The following is a 19271-nucleotide window of genomic DNA, read 5'->3' on the forward strand; positions in this document are numbered from 1 at the left end:
TTCGTTGTAATAGTACGACGCGCGTGCGCATTGCGCCGCATATGCATGCGCAGAAGTGCCGATTTTTTGCCTGATCGCTGCGCTGTGAACGAAAGCAGCCAAGCGATCAACTCGGAATGACGACCTTAGATCACAGAATAAAATTATTTTAGTGTCTCACTGTATAAAACCACCACTGAACTGCATTTGCTGGCAAAGAAAAATTATTATTATTATCAGTTATTTATATAGCGCACACATATTCCGCAGCACTTTACAGAGAATATCGGGCCATTCATATCAGTCCTGGCCCCAGTGGAGCTTACACTCTATATTCCCTACCTCATGTACTGTACACGCACACACTTACACACGAAGGTTAATTTATGTCAGGAAACAACCTGTGGGAGGAAATCGGAGTACCCGGAGGAAACCCACACAAGGGAAGAATATACAAACTCCACACAGACACATAGTGGGAATCAAACCTACAACCTCAGTGCTGTGAATAAATGGAGTCATCTATAATTTTATGACACATGAATGACCTTTAATAGGAGAGAGCTCCTCCCCTCTATAATACACTTTCAGATTATCAATCCATTTATGACATAAGCAATACCAGGCTCACCCTACATTAACCAACAGCAACAGCAGCCTGGTTTAAAGAAAATCACCATAAAACTTGTGGAAGAAACACAGTCTATGGGGGAGATTCAAATGTCTGAAAAGTCGGTTGGGTGTCTGTTTTTTCCTGTCTATTAGATAGACATCCAACTGATTTTTCAAACATTTGAATCTCCCCTTATGAGTCTTAAGGTGGGTACACACTGGTAGATATATCTGCCGATCAATTGATCGGCAGATATATCTATGGACGGATCGGGCAGCGCGTTGAGCATACACACTGCCCGATCCGTCGGGGGCTGACGTCATGAACTGGGCGGGCGTGTACACACACCCGCCCAGTTCAGCTGTCAATCACCGCCGGCCGCCGCAGCAGCATGTGTACGGGTGGACACACACAGCGATGCGCCAATATATCGGTAGATATATTGGCCGTCGGCTGTGCTGCGGGGCCGAAGCGATACGTCTGTGAACGACGGAGTTCACAGACATATTGGCCGTACACACTGGCCGACGGACCTGCGATATATCGGCTGTTCTCTTGAACGGCCGACATATCGCGGGTCCGTCTGCCAGTGTGTACGGGCCTTAACACATGCAGCAAGCCCCCAATAGACTGCCCCTGCGCCCCCCCCCCCAATAATATTGTTCTGCTACCTGCACCCCCATTTATATTTATTTAAATTGTGCCTCCTGTACCCCCTTATAAACTTGTGCCATCCCCCTTATATATTAATTTAACTTGTACCTCCCCCCTATATATTTATTTACCTTGTGCCCGCCCCCCTAGTATATTTATTTATGCTACTCTCATCTTAAATAATATATTAAGATGTGCTTTTATTAATTTATGCCACATGAGCCCTTACACATTTATGTTGTCCCCTGCCCCAGTTATATATATTTATTTATGCTATAACCACATTACCCCTTTTATATTTTAATTGCACCTCCTGACCCCCTTTATATTTAACTTGTGGGCCTGCTCCCCCTTATATGTTTATTTAACCTACGCACACTATCCCCCCTTTATATATTTATATAACTTGAGCTTCCTGCCTTCTCCTCTATAATATAATTATTTACCCTATTCTCCCTGTCCTGTTACTGTACATTATATATGTACTGACGTTCTGACACCACCCACCTTGCTCTTCTGACAGGGTACATGGTGAAGAGTAAGCCAGTTCTACGGTACATCAGGGGCGGGGGCGGAGCTTCGGCAGTATGGGGGCGGAGCCTCGGATGGGTCAGGGGGCGGAGCCTCGGACGATTCAGAGGCAGGTGCAGCCAGCCAGTTTCGTGGTCGGAACTCGGAGCTTCGCCCAGCTGCTTTGTGATGGAGGTTACCGAGCAGCCGGGAGGTGAGGGAGCTGTGCTGCTGGTGATGACAGGAATATTTCTTCCTGTCATCACTGGCTGCATTGAATTGGAGCCTGTGGGCCTATTTTCAATGGGGGGCCTGGAGCTGCAGCTCCATCCGCCCCATTGTTAATCCGGCCCTGGGGAGGTGTCATGATCCAGGCTATTTCAAGTAGGGATAGGCCTGTTAATAAATAGTGTGATATCAATATAGATGATACCAGGATATCCGAGTGTCGTATCAATGGATGTGATGCCAATGCATCTGGGCTACATCGAAATGGGCATGATTGAAATTTGTATTATTCCAATTGATGTATCAATGTACCAGTATGTGATAACTGTCTGTGCATGTTAAATGGTTGGAGCTTGATTGAGCTGCTGGCATTTCATTGTAGCCACAGAACACAGAGACACACTGACTGCTTAGGTGTGAAATTTAGTTTAATTTACTTATCCCAGAATCAGAGCTGAGATCTTAAAGTAAACGCAGGTCAGGCCTGAAATGTGTTTTCTCAGCTGGCTTGTGTATCTCCCAACAGGTTGTTTCCCGACCCCAGGGGGTCACCAGAGAGAGACCAGAAAGACATGCTGGCTAGGGAAGGTGATTAAAAACTTCCTTCAGCCAGCTATAAGTGTCTTAGTATGATTGATAAATCTGATTGCCCATCTTCAAAAGGAAGGGGAAGAGTAATTAGCCAGCCCCTGCGTATATGACCAAGAGACCCCATGTTACAGTTGAATTTACACAATGAACTCTGATCTGGAAAGGGTTAACAGTAACACTCCAGAGGGAGGGGGGTTGAAGGGGCAGCATGTTTTTTTTAAATAGGAGACCCACAGAGTGTAAGTTGTCCATTATCAAAGAAATTTTTAGAGATAATAACACTTGTTATCAAGGGAGCGCAAAAATAAAATATACAAACTCTTTATTTTTAAAATTTATATAAACAGAAAAAAACCCACATTCAATAAATACATTGGAGTCAACATACATAAACACCGCTATCCATATCTATATGAAAACCAATATATCTATTTGATATTGCCCTTTATGACAACGGAAAATTTCTATTAAAGTGTCCAAGAAATCCTCATGGATAAAGCTGTTGTGAATTTATAATCGTTAATTTCCAGTAGTAGTTGATACTTAGAATTCCTTCTTATGGATAAACAGCAACAATTGTTACCACCGCCTCTATTTAATGTTACTGCAGTTGAAAGTTCATATTGTTATGCACTCCAGTGCCTGCAGGAATGTACTGGTGTTTGAACTGTTATGCAAAACAAATGGACTCACAGACAGACTGGGGAATATGACATAACGTACACAGAAGGTGATAGGGTAACAAAATACACACAAAGTGAACAGAGAAGCCCAGAGGCTAAGGAACTGGGTATCTCCCTTGTATTAGAAATGCTCAGATGGGAAAAGCAAGATGTTGTGTTTTAATACGTAGAGAACCCGAAATGCTGTTGCTAAGGGCAACAGCAAAACCCTAAAGGGTTACCAACGGGTGTGGCAGTAAACTCCTTGGTCAGAGATGGAATGATAGACACAAGGAGAGTCTCCACAATCCTAATTCTCACTTGCAGTGCACAGGTTCAGCTTACTGCCACTAAACTGACCCCTGACACCTAGCACAGTGAGACAGGATTAGACAGGCAAGTCTTAGAATACAACCGCAAATTTGCTAAGTTCACAGAGTAGTAACAGAACCCCAGCAAGCTAAACGACTGACTCCAGTCTTACTGCTAGGTCTGGATTGGCAGAGTGTAATACCAAATCCCCAGGCCTATTTGCAGTAAGCAACAAACAAATACAAAGCTACACAGTACTGGTTAACTTTCAGGAACTGACTAACCAACAAAGATTCAGCAGCATCTGCTTAACCTGAAAAGAGGCCTTATAAAGCAGGTGCTGTCCACGCCCCACTCAGACCTCACAGACTGTGAGCACAAAAACCAGCACCGGATCCCCTGCCGTGCACAGAGCCTATAACCACTGCACAGCAAAAGACCCGAACCGGAGTATCAGCTGCGCTCAGGTTACTCCGCTAGCACTTGTCTCCCGGTTGCCATGACGACGTGGCAGAACAGGGCAGGAGACCCTAACACATATATAACTCACGTGAGTATTAGAGGAAAGCAGGGGGAGACTGCCGTGGTAGTTGGTGAATCACAGCGGTATGCTACGACCCCCGCTATTCGTGGCTGGATCTTAATGACACTCGTGGTTGGAATATTTTTCCCTCGGGTGGGGTAGAGACCTCCTTTTGCTCAGCCTCAGATTGCTTTTTCCTCACCGCTGTCTTAGCAATGGACGTCCGCTGCAGTGTAGCTTGTTGTAAACGGGCTTAAAGTATCAGCATACAGAATGTCCGGTAAAGCACCTTTCTTACGCGTTTCTCCGCTGTTATCCAAGAGCAGTTTCGTCAGAGGATACATCAGCAGCCTGACAGGCTCTTTTTAAACTGCACCGGACCAATAGCATTACTAATTATTTAATTAAATGCATTCATGTAATGACTCCCATATGCATTAGCTTACCAATTACACATATAAACAGCATTTCATGATCTATTATAGTTAAAAATAAAAATAAAAATAAGCAACATGGTGGTTTAAAAATAACAATAGTATGTAATTATATGCAGATTAACATCTAATCCTTCTATCGATATCCTGTATCAATGATCACATATTCATAGCTAAGAGACAAAAACACTAAGAATCCCCACTTTATTCATAAAAAGCACAAGCCTTTAAGGCTTGAGTTTGTATTGGAGTCAATTGAATATATTTTAGCACATAACTATTTTTTATTTAATGCACAGTTCTTTCTTCAGATACACGGTACCGCCATGGGCACCAAGTTCGCCCCAAGTTTTGCTAATTTGTATATGGGCCTGTTTAAGGACCAATATATTTGGGGTGGTCCCTATGGGGCGAACTTGGTGCTGTATGGTCGGTACATTGATGATTTATTTATTATTTGGGATGGGGAGTCGAGTATTTCATCTTTTCTATCTTATATTAATTCTAACACTTTTGGTTTAAAATTCACGTATTCTTATCACCCTACACACATTATTTATTTGGATATTGCTCTCTCTGTCAGGGAAGAAGTTGTTATTACTAGCACCTATAGGAAGGAGGTTGATTGTAATGGATATCTTAATTACAAGAGTTGTCACCACCAAAAATGAAAAGACAATATATCCATGGGACAATATTTAAGAATGAAAAGAAACTGCACGGGACAAGAGGATTTTCAAAAACAAGCTGAGATACTTACAGAGGCCTTTCTAGATCAAGGATATCCAGTAGAGTTGCTAGATAAATATCTAAAAGTAGCAACTAATAGAAGTACAGACTCCCTTCTATCTAGGGCATCTACCATTGAATTTGGGGAAAATAATGAATATAATTAAAATACTCCCATTTATTACCAAATATAATAATTGCTCTAATGAGATCAAGGACGTTCTTAGAAAAAACTTTGGAATACTCAAACTAGACAAGACTCTTAATCCTTGCCTAGGAGAGACAGTGAAGGTTGTATTTCGAAAGGCCAAAAATATTAAAAATCATGTTTCCCCAAGTTTCTATTAGGGACAGAGATCAGAGAGCATTCAGGCTTTAAATTGGTTAACCCCTTTAAGAGGATGTTTTAAATGTGGAAAGAAAAACTGTTTAACATGCCCCCATATGATTAACAGAAGTACCAGCTTTGAATCAATGTCTTTGCATCTGAAATTTGATATAGGTACAGTTATTAATTGTCAGCATACGTATGTGATATACCTGATAACCTGCATATGTAGAAAACAATATGTAGGAAGAACGACAAGAAGTTTAAATGTTAGGTTTCTCGAGCATAGAAGGAATGTGAGTAAAAAGAACCTTAAACATAGTGTTTCAAGGCATGTCGCATATTGTCATGCTGGGAATGTGGAAGTTTTGAAGGTGCAGGCGATTGAGTATGTGGCCCCTACCCCGAGGAGGGGAGACAGATTCAATCGTCTCTGCTCAAGGGAGGCATTTTGGATTTTTTCTTTGGGTACCCTCTACCCTGATGGTCTGAATGAGAGCATCAAATTGAATAATATTAGTGGTCTCTGAAGATTTTAATTAAATAAACAAATAAACTATTAGAAGTAGTTGCATTTGGGGAACAGCTTTCCTTTTAGGAATAAAATGCATATTCCTGTTGTGTGTGTTCTTTCAAAATCCCCTAGAAAAATCCACTAGAAATGATGAACATCAGGTCTCTTTTCCCATCTCTACACTTTTTTCTGGTTCAATGTTTATTTCCCCCCTTCTCTTCCGCCTCCCCTCCTTCTTTAAACCCTGGAACCCTTTTTTTCTTTGTGTTGTTTAAAGCAGCAATGGAATTACAATATAGGATGATTATAATATATAGGAGAACTCGGTTTTAAGGAAGTGACAAATTATTCCAGGTGTTAAAATAAAAATAAAAATAAAGGTATAAATAAATTGATAGAATAATTTTATTAAAAGTAAATAAATAATATTAATGATAAACTGAGCGAGTCAGATTCGAACATGGGACTCACTGTATGGAGTGTAGGTGATGGTTCCCCTGTGCCATGAGAGCTGCTTTAGTATTGATGTGGATTTAGGTTATCCTTAAAGGCTTGTGCTTTTTATGAATAAAGTGGGGATTCTTTGTCTCTTAGCTATGAATATGTGATAATTGATACAGGATATCGATAGAAGGATTAGATGTTAATCTGCATATAATTACATACTATTGTTATTTTTAAACCACCATGTTGCTTATTTTTATTTTTATTTTTAACTATAATAGATCATGAAATGCTGTTTATATGTGTAATTGGTAAGCTAATGCATATGGGAGTCATTACATGAATGCATTTAATTAAATAATTAGTAATGCTATTGGTCCGGTACAGTTTAAAAAGAGCCTGTCAGGCTGCTGATGTATCCTCTGACGAAACCGCTCTTGGATAACAGCGGAGAAACGCGTAAGGAAGGTGCTTTACCGGACATTCTGTATGCTGATACTTTAAGCCCATTTACAACAAGCTACACTGCGGCGGACGTCCATTGCTAAAACAGCGGTGGGGAAAAAGCAATCTGAGGCTGAGCAAAAGGAGGTCTCTACCCCACCCGAGGGAAAAATATTCCAACCGCGAGTGTCTTTAAGATCCAGCCACGAATAGCGGGGGTCGTGGCATACCGCTGTGATTCACCAACTACCACAGCGTTCTCCCCCTGCTTTCCTCTAAAACTCACGTGAGTTATATATGAACTTTCAACTGCAGTAACATTAAATAGAGGCGGTGGTTACAATTGTTGCTGTTTATCCATAAGAAGGAATTCTAAGTATCAACTACTACTGGAAAGTAACGATTATAAATTCACAACAGCTTTATCCATGAGGATTTCTTGGACACTTTAATAGACATTTTCCGTTGTCATAAAGGGCAATATCAAATAGATATATTGGTTTTCATATAGATATGGATAGCGGTGTTTATGTATGTTGACTCCAATGTATTTATTGAATGTGGGTTTTTTCTGTTTATATACATTTTAAAAATAAAGAGTTTGTATATTTTATTTTTGCGCTCCCTTGATAACAAGTGTTATTATCTCTAAAAATTGGTTTACTATTGGTAGAACAGTACTACCTATGGGAGCAGCAATTTACAATATACTGTGAAATTAAACAGATGCATAAGATCCAATGAAATAAGCAACAACTGGTGGAATAGTTAAGTTTTTTATAGGAGCGCTGGGTTCTATATATATATATATATATATATATATATGGTTATATATGTATAGACTTTTTTACATTATCAAAGAAGCGAGTCAGGAGAACATTCTGGCTCTGTAATGTTCCGATATATCCGAAGCGGCTTCACTTCACCTCATCGTTCTACTGTGCATGCGTGCTAGTATCGGTGGGTTTATCTTCCTATTTTTATTTTCTTGAAGTTGTCTTTCTGTTGTGACTTTGACTTTTTATCATTATATTCTTGTAACTTTCTTTTTTCTGTAACATAAGCTTTGAAGTGTTTTACTTGAATTAAATAATCTAATTTTAGATCTGGTTTCTGTTGTGTATCCAACCCAACTCTCTGAAAGAGGCGTTACCAAAATATTAATAATTCTAGGTGCAGGCAAAAGCCATAAGTTTGCCTTGGGTCATACCCTAAATGTTTGTACTTTGGCTGGTGGCAGTGACTGTGGTGAAATTAACACACGCGCTCAGGTATCCAGTAGCGGTGTCACGTGGCAGGGATTCGCAGATTGGCGTATCTGGGGAATCGCCGTGCCTACGATCGTGAGAAACTGGTGGCCAGCGGTGGGATATTTCAAAAAGTAATTTTTGTTTTTTATTTGGAACACTTAAGTGAATGCAATTCACCAGATACCAGAACTAAAAGCTTATAGTAGTAAAAGTCAGTAATGGGTGAGGGTTTTTGGAATCTGCACTGGACCAGATTGCCTTTGAGGCTTTTAAGGTAGAACTGGGTTGGCGGTGCTCCCGGACATTGGTTCAGAACAAACTATGAAAGGGTTGTTTTGCAAAGAAGCAAAAGAGGGACTGTTTTTGTGTCTCTCTGGGGCACACTTTGTTTAAATAGACTGATTGATGAATTTGTGAAAGTTATACAATGTATATGCAAGGATAAAACATAACTTTTAATTTTCTAAACAGACGAAAAAAATGATGATAAAAAATGTTGCTGTGTATATCAGCAAAATTGATTAAGACAAGTATTAAATACAAATACAAATAAGGTGATATGTTACTCACTGGATGTACCGTAGATGGCAGAAAGTTTGTCTGCACACCCACTGGATATTGAGCGAGTATTAATGTTCAACGTTTGTCAAAAGCGAAAATATATAGAAATTCTTGTTATCTCCATCAACTTATGAATAAATATACACCTGTATATTCATAAGAGAGATTCAAGATAAACCGGCTTTTATGAATCCGGACTCCTGAGGGACTAGTCAGCTAAGGTAAGTATGCTGCAAGGATTGCTTGTGGTGGATTTTACTGATCGGCAGAAGGTATGTTCCTTATTACTACAGTACCCAGTATTCCCAGAGGGTCACCCTTTCTGGTACTAACCAGGCCCAATTCTGCTTGGCTTCCAAGATCAGACGAGATCGGGCATGTCCAGCATGGTATGACTGTAGAAAGTCAGGTAAGTGCCTGTCTGCTGGGGGGATGGCTACTGCTTGAGCTAATTAGGACAAATTGGTCCGATAGATAGCGTTGTCAATAGCCAAATATTTGCCCAAGAAGCAGTTTGAACGAGAGACACCACAATATAAATGAGTAAAAAGGTGCAGAATGATTTGTTTCTCTCATGGGAAATCACCCACAAAGGAATTCAGGTAAGAACACATGCCAAATTTCCCACAAAGAAATTGTGGTATGACAATAAACAAAATGATATGTCCTAATTACTGGAATATATCTTGTAATTGAAGGTACCGTAAAGATTCACCCTTACGTAAATTTCCAAAAACACATTGAATATATCAGAAAATAATTATAAACATTGAATATATCAACGCCATAATATAGCCTGAGTGGATGGTAAGGAAATATCAAAGTTGCAAATGTGTTCTAGAAATAATGCAGAAATAATATATGCTGAGACATGAAATTTCACACAGAATCCAGCACATAAGCTGCCTAAACTGCTATCTGTCTGCTGCAGAAAAAACAATTGTGTTACAATAATTGTCACAGAAGTAAATTGCTGAATGTATTGCGAAAATGATGGCTCATATAGTAACATGAAAATTCACATAAAATTCAGCACATGAGCTGCATTGGCAGCTGTCTATCTGTTATAGAAGAATACAATTGTGTTTAAATACTCATCACAAAATAAGATTTTACTTACCGGTAAATCTATATCTCGTAGTCCGTAGTGGATGCTGGGGACTCCGTAAGGACCATGGGGAATAGACGGGCTCCGCAGGAGACAGGGCACTCTAAGAAAGAATTAGGATACTGGTGTGCACTGGCTCCTCCCTCTATGTCCCTCCTCCAGACCTCAGTTAAGGAAACTGTGCCCGGAAGAGCTGACAGTACAAGGAAAGGATTTTGGAATCCAGGGTAAGACTCATACCAGTCACACCAATCACACCGTATAACTCGTGATAAACTTACCCAGTTAACAGCAAGAACAACAACAGAGCATCAGATAACCCTGATGCAACCATAACATAACCCTTATTTAAGCAATAACTATATACAAGTATTGCAGAAGAAGTCCGCACTTAGGACGGGTGCCCAGCATCCACTACGGACTACGAGAAATAGATTTACCGATAAGTAAAATCTTATTTTCTCTAACGTCCTAGTGGATGCTGGGGACTCCGTAAGGACCATGGGGATTATACCAAAGCTCCCAAACGGGCAGGAGAGTGCGGATGACTCTGCAGCACCGAATGAGCAAACACAAGGTCCTCCTCAGCCAGGGTATCAAACTTGTAGAACTTTGCAAAAGTGTTTGAACCTGACCAAGTAGCCGCTCGGCAAAGCTGTAATGCCGAGACCCCTCGGGCAGCCGCCCAAGAAGAGCCCACCTTCCTTGTGGAATGGGCTTTTACTGATTTTGGAAGCGGCAAGCCAGCCACAGAATGAGCCTGCTGAATCGTGTTACAGATCCAGCGAGCAATAGTTTGCTTTGAAGCAGGAGCACCCAGCTTGTTGGATGCATACAGGATAAACAGCGACTCAGTTTTCCTGACTCTAGCCATTCTGGCTACATAAACTTTCAAAGCCCTGACTACATCTAGTAACTCGGAATCCTCCAAGTCCACAGGCACCACAATAGGTTGGTTCATATGAAAAGATGACACCACTTTTGGCAGAAATTGTGGACGAGTCCGCAATTCTGCCCTGTCCATATGGAAAACCAGATAGGGGCTTTTATGTGACAAAGCCGCCAATTCTGACACACGCCTAGCCGAAGCCAAGGCTAATAGCATGACCACCTTCCACGTGAGATATTTTAACTCCACGGTTTTAAGTGGCTCAAACCAGTGTGATTTCAGGAAACTCAACACCACGTTAAGATCCCAAGGTGCCACTGGAGGCACAAACGGGGGCTGAATATGCAGCACTCTCTTTACAAATGTCTGAACTTCAGGTAGAGAAGCCAGTTCTTTTTGAAAGAAAATGGATAGGGCCGAAATCTGGACCTTAATGGACCCCAATTTTAGGCCCAAAGTCACTCCCGACTGTAGGAAGTGAAGGAAACGCCCCAGCTGGAATTCCTCTGTAGGGGCATTCCTGGCCTCACACCAAGCAACATATTTTCGCCATATACGGTGATAATGTTTAGCCGTCACGTCCTTCCTAGCCTTTATTAGCGTAGGAATAACCTCATCCGGAATCCCTTTTTCTGACAGGATCCGGCGTTCAACCGCCATACCGTCAAACGCAGCCGCGGTAAGTCTTGGAACAGACAGGGCCCCTGCTGCAACAGATCCTGCCTTAGAGGCAGAGGCCATGGGTCCTCTGTGAGCATTTCTTGCAGCTCTGGATACCAAGTCCTTCTTGGCCAATCCGGAACAATGAGTATTGTTCTCACTCCTCTTTTTCTTATGATTCTCAGCACCTTGGGTATGAGAGGAAGAGGAGGAAACACATAAACCGACTGGAACACCCACGGTGTCACCAGTGCGTCCACAGCTATCGCCTGAGGGTCTCTAGACCTGGCGCAATACCTCTGTAGCTTTTTGTTGAGGCGGGATGCCATCATGTCCACCTGTGGCAGTTCCCATCTCCTTGCAATCTGCGTGAAGAGTTCCTGATGAAGTCCCCCCTCTCCCGGGTGGAGGTCGTGCCTGCCTGCTGAGGAAGTCTGCTTCCCAGTTGTCCACTCCCCGAATGAACACTGCTGACAGTGCTCGTACGTGATTCTCCGCCCATCGAAGAATTCTGGTGGCTTCCGCTATCGCCACCCTGCTCCTTGTGCCGCCTTGGCGGTTTACATGAGCCACTGCGGTGATGTTGTCTGATTGAATCAGCACGATTGGTCGCGAAGCAGGGTCTCCGCTTGACTTAGGGTGCTGTATATGGCCCTTAGTTCCAGGATAATGATGTGAAGGCAAGTCTCCTGACTTGACCACAGACCATGGAAATTTCTTCCCTGTGTGACTGCCCCCCACCCTCGGAGGCTTGCATCCGTGGTCACCAAGACCCAGTCCTGAATGCCGAATCTGCGGCCCTCGAGAAGGTGAGCGCTCTACAGCCACCACAGAAGAGACACCCTGGCCCTGGGGGATAGGGTGATCAGCCGATGCATCTGTAGATGCGATCCGGACCACTTGTCCAACAGATCCCACTGAAAGGTCCTCGCAGGGAACCTGCCGAAGGGAATGGCCTCGTATGACGCCACCATCTTTCCCAGGACTCTCGTGCAGTGATGCACCGACACCTGTTTTGGTTTTAAGAGGTCTCTAACCAGTGTCATGAGTTCCTGCGCCTTCTCCGTCGGGAGAAAAACCTTCTTCTGGTCCGTGTCCAGAATCATGCCCAGGAAGGGCAGACGCGTCGTAGGAATCAGCTGCGACTTTGGAATATTCAGAATCTAGCCGTGCTGTTGTAACACTTCCCGAGAGCGTGCTACACTGATCAGTAATTGCTCTCTGGACCTCGCCTTTATGAGGAGATCGTCCAAGTATGGGATAATTGTGACTCCTTGCTTTCGCAGGAGCACCATCATTTCTGCCATTACCTTGGTAAATATTCTCGGTGCCGTGGACAGACCAAACGGCAACGTCTGGAATTGGTAATGACAATCCTGTACCACAAATCTGAGGTACTCCTGATGAGGTGGATAAATGGGGACATGAAGGTAAGCATCCTTTATGTCCAGAGACACCATAAAATCCCCCTACTCCAGGCTTGCGATGACCGCTCTGAGCGATTCCATCTTGAACTTGAACCTTTTCAGGTATATGTTCAGGGATTTTAAATTCAATATGGGTCTGACCGAACCGTCTGGTTTCGGTACCACAAACATTGTCGAATAGTAACCCCTTCCCTGTTGAAGGAGGGGAACCTTTACCACCACCTGCTGGAGATACAATTTGTGAATTGCAGTTAACACTATTTCCCTCTCTATGGGAGAAGCTGGCAGGGCCGATTTGAGGTAACGGTGAGGGGGCATCACTTCGAATTCCAGCTTGTATCCCTGAGACACAATCTCTATAGCCCAGGGATCCACCTGAGAGTGAACCCACTTGTGGCTGAAATTTCGGAGACGCGCCCCCACCGGTCCTGGCTCCGCCTGTGGAGCCCCAGCGTCATGCGGTGGATTTAGTGGAAGCCGGGGAGGACTTCTGTTCCTGGGAACTAGCTGTATTGTGCAGCTTCTTTCCTATACCCCTGCCTCTGTCAAGAAAGGACGCACCTCGTAATTTCTTGCCTCTTTGTGATCGAGAGGACTGCATTTGGTAATACGGTGCTTTCTTAGGTTGTGATGGAATATATGGCAAAAAATTTGACTTTCCAGCCGTAGCTGTGGAGACCAGGTCTGAGAGACCGTCCCCAAACAATTCCTCACCCTTATAAGGTAAAACCTCCATGTGCCTTTTTGAGTCGGCATTGCCTGTCCATTGCAGAGTCCACAGGACCCTTCTGGCAGAAATCGAGATAGCATTTATTCTAGAGCCCAGTAGGCTAATGTCTCTTTGGGCATCTCTTTTTTATATGCCCCAGGGTCAGTATTATAGTATCCTTGTCCAAGGTATCAAGTTCTTCAGATAAGGTATCTGTCCATGCTGCTACAGCACTACACATCCAGGCCGACGCAATTGCCGGCCTTAGCAGGGTACCTGAATGTGCATAAATGGATTTCAGGATACCCTCCTGCTTTCTATCTGCAGCATCTTTTAGGGTGGCCGTATCCTGTGACGGCAGGGCTACCCTCTTGGATAAGCGTGTTAAAGCTTTGTCCACCCTAGGGGAGGATTCCCAGCGTAACCTGTCCGTTGGCGGGAAAGGATACGCCATAAGCATCCGTCTGGAAATCTGCAGTTTCCTATCTGGAGATTCCCAAGCCTTTTCACATAACTCATTTAACTCATGTGAAGGGGGAAAGGTCGCCTTTTCTCCCCATACATATAAACCCTCTTGTCAGGGACTGGGGTTTCCTCTGTGATGTGTAACACATCTTTCATTGCTATAATCATGTAGCGGATGGCTTTAGCCATTTTAGGCTGTAACTTTGCATCATCGCCATCGACACTGGAGTCAGAATCCATGTAGATATCTGTGTCAACAATTTGGGATAGTGGGCGCTTCTGAGACCCTGACGGCCTCTGCGCTGTAGGATCAGGCATGGGTTGAGACCCTGACTGTCCCAAGGCTTCAGCTTTATCCAACCTTTTATGCAAGGAAGTAACATTATCATTTAAAACCTTCCACATTTCCATCCAATCGGGTGTCGGCGCCATCGGCGGCGACCCCACATTCATTTGTACCCGCTCTGTTTCCACATAGCCTTCCTCGTCAAACATGCCGACACAAGCGTACCGACACACCACACACACAGGGGATGCTCAATTTGAAGACAGTTCCCCCACAAGGCCTTTTGGAGAGACAGAGAGAGAGTATGCCAGCACACACCCCAGCGCTAAATGACCCAGGAATCACACAGTAACTTAGTGTTAAACCAGTTGCTGCTGTATATCAGTTTTTGCACCAAATTTATGTGCCCCCCTCTCTTTTCACCCTCTTTCTACCATGAGTCTGCAGGGGAGAGCCTGGGGAGCTTCCTCTTAGCGGAGCTGTGGAGAGAAAATAGCGCTGGTGAGTGCTGAGGAAGAAGCCCCGCCCCCTCAGCGGCGGGCTTCTGTCCCACGTTTTGTGTGTAAAATAATAGCGGGGGCTCATGCATATATACAGTGCCCAACTGTATATATGCTGCTTTTTGCCATGAGGTTCCCAATTGCTGCCCAGGGCACCCCCCCCCCCCCCCCCCCCTGCGCCCTGCACCCTACAGTGACCGGAGTGTGTGGGTTTAGTGTGGGAGCAATGGCGCACAGCTGCAGTGCTGTGCGCTTCCTCAGATGAAGACTGGAGTCTTCTGCCGCCGATTTCGAAGTCTTCTTGCTTCTCACGCCGGCTTCTGTCTTCTGGCTCTGCGAGGGGGATGGCGGCGCGGCTCTGGGATCGGACGACCAAGGGTGCGTTCCTGTGTACGATCCCTCTGGAGCTAATGGTGTCCAGTAGCCTAAGAAGCAGGACCTATCTTCTAGTGAGTAGGGCTGCTTCTCTCCCCTCAGTCCCACGTAGCAGAGAGTCTGTTGCCAGCAGATCTCTCTGAAAATAAAAAATCCTAACAAAATACTTTCTTTTTAGCAAGCTCAGGAGAGCTCACTAAGGTGCACCCAGCTCGTCCGGGCACAGATTCAAACTGAGGTCTGAAGGAGGGACATAGAGGGAGGAGCCAGTGCACACCAGTATCCTAATTCTTTCTTAGAGTGCCCTGTCTCCTGCGGAGCCCGTCTATTCCCCATGGTCCTTACGGAGTCCCCAGCATCCACTAGGACGTTAGAGAAAGATGAATTACTGAATAAGTTGCAGAAATACCATAGGCTGACTCAAATAGCACCATGAAAAAACACGTGGAATCCAGCACACAAGCTGCATAAGCAGCTGTCTGTCTATTGAAGAAAGATACAAATGTGTTTAAACAATTGTCACAATTTGTGAAGAAAGTATGTACAAATAAATACTTGTAATAGTATTGCAAAAGCAAAGCTCTCCTGCTGCAGGGATGTGTGTAATCTAATAATTGCCTGACTGAGCTAGTAGCTCTGACACTAGAAATAATGGCTTAGATGCACAAATAGCAGGCTAATAAGTAGTTTCCCTGCACTGAGTAAATACCCAGTGTGTGTATACAATAACCGAGGAAAACGTCAGGCAGCAATCTGGTTGCTATAGAAACAGTCCCGTCTGTGCAGCATGCACAGAGTAGATAAAACTTCTCCCCTGTACCAGCGCTGAGCACAAGGGGGGCTAATGCCAGCTGCAGGAGGCAATGCTATACTTGCTGTGTGTAAGCTGGAGGGGAGTCCGCCCGTCGGAGCTCCGTTACGGAGGTCCCGGAAGTCGGGTGCCGGACCGGAAGTGACGCGCGTTTCGCTGGGAGGAGCTTGTTCACATGATCGTCTGATATGTGAGCCCTCCGTGTGTGCCTCTTAACAAATGCTTTAGCCAATCTTCTTGTAGGGAGACGTGATTGACAAGTTGGGTAACCTATGGGTGGGTGAAAACGTATTGACAACGCTATCTATCGGACCAATTTATCCTAATTAGCTCAAGCAGTAGCCATCCCCCCAGCAGACAGGCACCTACCTGACTTTCTACAGTCATACCATGCTGGACATGCCCGATCTCGTCTGATCTTGGAAGCCAAGCAGCATTGGGCCTGGTTAGTACCAGAAAGGGTGACCCTCTGGGAATACTGGGTACTGTAGTAATAAGGAACATACCTTCTGCCGATCAGTAAAATCCACCACAAGCAATCCTTGCAGCATACTAACCTTAGCTGACTAGTCCCTCAGGAGTCCGGATTCATAAAAGCCGGTTTATCTTGAATCTCTCTTATGAATATACAGGTGTATATTTATTCATAAGTTGATGGAGATAACAAGAATTTCTATATATTTTCGCTTTTGACAAACGTCGAACATTAATACTCGCTCAATATCCAGTGGGTGTGCAGACAAACTTTCTGCCACCTACGGTACATCCAGTGAGTAACATATCACCTTATTTGTATTTGTATTTAATACTTGTCTTAAACAATTTTGCTGATATACACAGCAACATTTTTTATCATCATTTTTTTCGTCTGTTTAGAAAATTAAAAGTTATAAGTTTTATCCTTGCATATACATTGTATAACTTTCACAAATTCATCAATCAGTCTATTTAAACAAAGTGTGCCCCAGAGAGACACAAAAACAGTCCCTCTTTTGCTTCTTTGCAAAACAACCCTTTCAGTAGTAAAAGTCACACAGTAAAAGCAATTTCTGTTCCCCATCCCTGTTATTTTATTTTGGAGAAGTAACTGCAGAGGAATGGCAACTACTTATAAAAAACAGCACAAAGAGGCACGGATTGAGAGGAGATTGATCTGCGACTCAGTGCAGGATGATACAGAGCATCATGATGGCGGACTTGTACGTGAGAATTCATCGGCTGTGGCTACTGAGGCAGCAGGAGGTGGATTTCGTACTGGACTTTTACTTTCTGCAGAAATTAATAGTGTAAAGTTGGATCGTGATGTGGACTCTGGTATCAGTCGTGTAGAGCTTACCAAGGAACAGATGATCCAAACGCTCAGAGATGCGGACCAGCAGCAAATTGCTGGGGGGAATAAATTGGATTCCAAGTCTGAGGTTGGGAATCAATCGGGTTCCAGAGCAGAGGAAAAGGAGCAGCAGACACCGAAGGTTGTGAGGACAGCACGTCGCGGATCAGACGCCTCCAATACTTCCAGTGACAGCTCTGCCTTGGATCTGTATCTACAAACAGTTCTTAAGTATGTGAAGGTGCCGGACACTGCATTGGTGCTGCAGCTGATACAGCAGTTTAACGCACGGGAGAAAGCTACTATGGAGAGAGAGAAAGCTGCTTTGGAAATGGCGACTACGGAACGCGAAGCTGCTCTGGAAAGAGAGGCGGCTGCTGCAGAAAAGGAGGCTGAACGCAAGTTTCAGTTGGAGTTAGCTGAACTCAACTGGCAGCCTGTGGCCAGAAACGCAAACCTACATCGATCGCGTTGTGACCAATTCCCCGTGCTGGAAGCAGACGGAGGCCAAGTGAATTCCAGCTGTGTTTCACAGAACCAGCTGACCCTGGACTTTACAACGGATGCCTGACAGAGGTCTGACACCTCTGCCAGTTCCAGGGAGATGGCAGAAAGTGCAGCAGCCAGGGAGTCTGCCGGGCACCCATCCGAGACAGCGTCAGAAGAGCAATGGGGGTATGCTGACCCAGATGAAGATGACCTGTTTTCCAGGATGAGTACAGAGGAACAGGAACTAACCAGTGAATGTCAGCTGCAAGGTATCTCCTGTCACAACAATTCCCGCAGGGAGATGATCAGGCAGCTCACCTATGCACAGGATGATGAAAGCAACGCCTTCAGCCAGTATCGTGCAGCGTTTCACAGCTGGGGTGCCGATGCAAGTCCTGGGATACTGCTGAGAGAACTGGCGGACTGTTTTCAATTAGCGCAGCAAGAGGCCTATGATTGGGGAAAGCTCGCTACCCCATTTTGGAAGGATCAGTGCCGCCGGGTAGATGCTGAAAGGCATCGCCTACAACAGCTTCCGTTACCAGCTTTGGAAACAAAGGCCCAGCCTGCAGAGGTGCCCCACGATGAAAAGGTACCCCTTCCTGTTAACATCGTGGAGCCTGCTCCTGAGACATCGCATCACAAGGCCCAGTTTAAACTGCTGGGAGAAGATGAGGAGGTGAGCAGCATGCTCCCACCAGATGCCCAAGATTTGTTGCTGGAAGAGGCTGATTTTCAGGAGGACCTGATTGTGGAAAAGACTATGTCTGAGAGAGAGGACAGACTGTCTGACATTAGTTACACAACTATGTGTGGGACTATGTCGGAGAGAGAGGTCAGACTGACTGACATTATTTACACAAATGTGTTTGGGACTACTGACTTGGGACGTTTACTAACTCCACATGTATCTGCAAATGTTGTCACCACTGTCTCTAACCCTGCTGAACCATATGATGCACCTCAGGTAGTAGGTAACAATGCTGAACATTGCAATGTTGTGATTCTGTGTGAAGCTCCTGAGATGATCTGTGATGATGTTACAACTGTTAAGGTGATAGAGATAGGGGAAGGTGAGAAGGAGACAGGTATCATTGTTAATTCTTGTCCCTATGTGGAATTAAACGAAAGCCCTAATTTAGTCGGGATTGAGTTACCATCACCTAATAGTGGTAGGTGTACTGCTGGTGATGTCATTCATGTTACTGTGCTAGATGTTAACCCTGTTCTCCCATTGACGTTGGGTCGTGACATGGGGCCAGGGGACACTGATTGCACAAAGGGGACAGATCTGGGTGGAATGCAGGCAGAGTATGGGACTGACAATAAGGAATGTTCTGTTGCTAGGATTCCGGCTGACCTCGCTTCCCCTCAGGTACCCCAGGATGCCCGCCCAGAAAGGGGTAAACATGTGAAGGATGATGGGAATGTGCCTGATTTGATAAT

General features: G+C 44.3%; 1 protein-coding gene and 2 pseudogenes across 1 annotated transcript in view; 2 read left to right on the forward strand and 1 right to left on the reverse strand.

The window, feature by feature from the left end:
* LOC134957703 (uncharacterized) overlaps positions 1–19271 on the forward strand; it is a 685812-nt gene that overhangs the window by 56106 nt on the left and 610435 nt on the right. The window lies entirely within an intron of this gene.
* Positions 9061–9179, reverse strand: LOC134958779 (5S ribosomal RNA; annotated as a pseudogene).
* LOC134949795 (5S ribosomal RNA) lies at positions 16382–16500 on the forward strand (annotated as a pseudogene).

The sequence above is a fragment of the Pseudophryne corroboree genome, chromosome 1 (genome assembly GCF_028390025.1).
Source record: "Pseudophryne corroboree isolate aPseCor3 chromosome 1, aPseCor3.hap2, whole genome shotgun sequence".
Lineage (NCBI taxonomy): Eukaryota > Metazoa > Chordata > Amphibia > Anura > Myobatrachidae > Pseudophryne > Pseudophryne corroboree.